We start from the raw sequence: 1959 nt of genomic DNA, 5'->3' as shown, positions 1-1959 counted from the left end.
AAAACCCCTAACTCCTAAAAAAAAGAGTCAGATCAAAACAAAAAGTACACCATTAGAACCGCCTTTTCCGAAACCCCTGTATAGTAAACTTTATGTTATTTGGTTTGAGGATGACGCTCCCTCCACAGTCAATGCAAGGGTAGTAAGTGATTGTAGTTTTTATTATGGGGACGCGATCGTCCTTCACTATATTACTACCACCAAAACCCATGTTTCTCATTTAATATCCTTACAACTTCCATTTCAAACAATTTCATGCTGTTTCATTTTCTTTCAGATTTCTATGCTTAAAGTGCTTTTTCAATACCCACTTTTAGATAAATAATTACCATAATTTTCCACTGTAATTGCAGCTTCAGGTGGTGGGCAGTTTATCACATCATACAGAGCTATAATATACAATTGTTTCAGCTTCATTGCATGAAAGCCATTTTGTCCCTTTTTTGCCCGTACAACACCATGATCCCTTGAAAGGTAAAAATACTTCATTCCTCCCATCATAATACCGTTCTCAGAAAACTCATCTGAATCATATTTTGATACAAACGCTTTCAATTCAGCTGCTGTGGCAGAAAATTCCCTAGACTTTGCCCAAACTGACCCATCAACACCAATAATAGCAGCTTCCGAAATACCTTTTGATAGCAATTGATTTTTAATATGATCAATCCAAGAATTCATCTTAATAATTATTCAATTCAATAATATATTTTCACCCCATAAACTGACGTAACGAGTCACTTGAAGCAAAACGAAAAGTATACTAATTTAAAAATTCTTAGGTATTTTTCTGGTTTGAATTAGAAAATTAAAATTATTCCTCAGACACCATAAAAATTTTGGCAGTTTGCAGTTAAATAAAATCATTTTGTTTAAAATTTTTAGATATTATTTTAGTTTCAAATGACGAATTAGATTTTGTTTATGTTAAGTAGTTAGAAACTAACAAAAAACAAAACTAATTTTAATTTTTTTTTGTTTGAATTAAAAAATAAAAACTATTCCTCAGACATCATAAATAATTTTGCAGTTAGCAGCTAAATAAAATTATTTTATTTAAAATTTTCAGGAATTAATCTAATTTCAGTTGGCGAATCGGAATTTTGTTAAAACCTTAAAACAAGCAGGTTTTTTTTTCAAACCCTAAAAGAATTGTATTTTTTGTTACAACCCTAAAAGAAATACTGCATTTTACATAAAAATATCTACATACGTTTTATAATGTTAAAAATAATATTTTTATTTTTGCATGCAATAGGATGTTAATAACAATAGCTACTATAGCTATATCTGATGACTCGATGAATCCGATGATTCCTGATGTTATTTTAATTACAAAAGACACTAATATAGTAATGTCGTTTAAAATTAACCATTATACAGCTCTGTATAATTTTCCAGTGACCCGCTAGCGGAGGAGAAAAAAAAAAGGAAAGCAATTACATGCCTCATGTGGAGAATATTGTGGTTACAGTAAAGAACGATCTCTGGCCCATAGTAAGTGAAATATGGTGGTTGCAGGGGTAGCTGCAAGCTATCCGGATTGGAGCGATACCTGGGTTTTAGCGGTACCTGCAAACAAAATTCAAAGAAAATATGTCGGCTTCTTATTAATTAAAAATCATCCCTGGTAATTACAAAAGCTGGATCTATCCGGGACTTGAAGCTGGGACCTCTTTCACCCAAAGTTTACATTAAATTACATAAAATATCGATATAGTCCATCATAAATGGAATTATCCAGGTAGTTACTAATAAAAATTTAGTTTAGACTTTAACTTGACAATTTTGTGACGATCAGTCCAATGCTAAGAAATATAAAACCCAAAACTCCTAAAAATAGAGTCAGATCAAAACAAAAGTACATCATTAAAACTACATTGCCTGAAACCCTACTAGATAAATAATGAATGTCATCATAGTTTTATATTAGAGCTATGACGTGAATAGAAAAACACA

General features: G+C 31.1%; 1 pseudogene; it reads right to left on the bottom strand.

Moving 5' to 3' along the window:
- Positions 1–300: 300 nt before the first annotated feature.
- LOC148955749 (profilin pseudogene) lies at positions 301–681 on the bottom strand (annotated as a pseudogene).
- Between the last annotated feature and the right edge of the window lie 1278 nt (positions 682–1959).

Source organism: Artemia sp. Qi Xiang Cuo, chromosome 2, assembly GCF_049724085.1.
Source record: "Artemia sp. Qi Xiang Cuo chromosome 2, ASM4972408v1, whole genome shotgun sequence".
NCBI classification, from domain to species: Eukaryota; Metazoa; Arthropoda; class Branchiopoda; order Anostraca; family Artemiidae; genus Artemia; species Artemia sp. Qi Xiang Cuo.
Note: the sequence above shows the minus strand (reverse complement) of the source record. Positions and strands in the feature narration are given on the sequence as shown.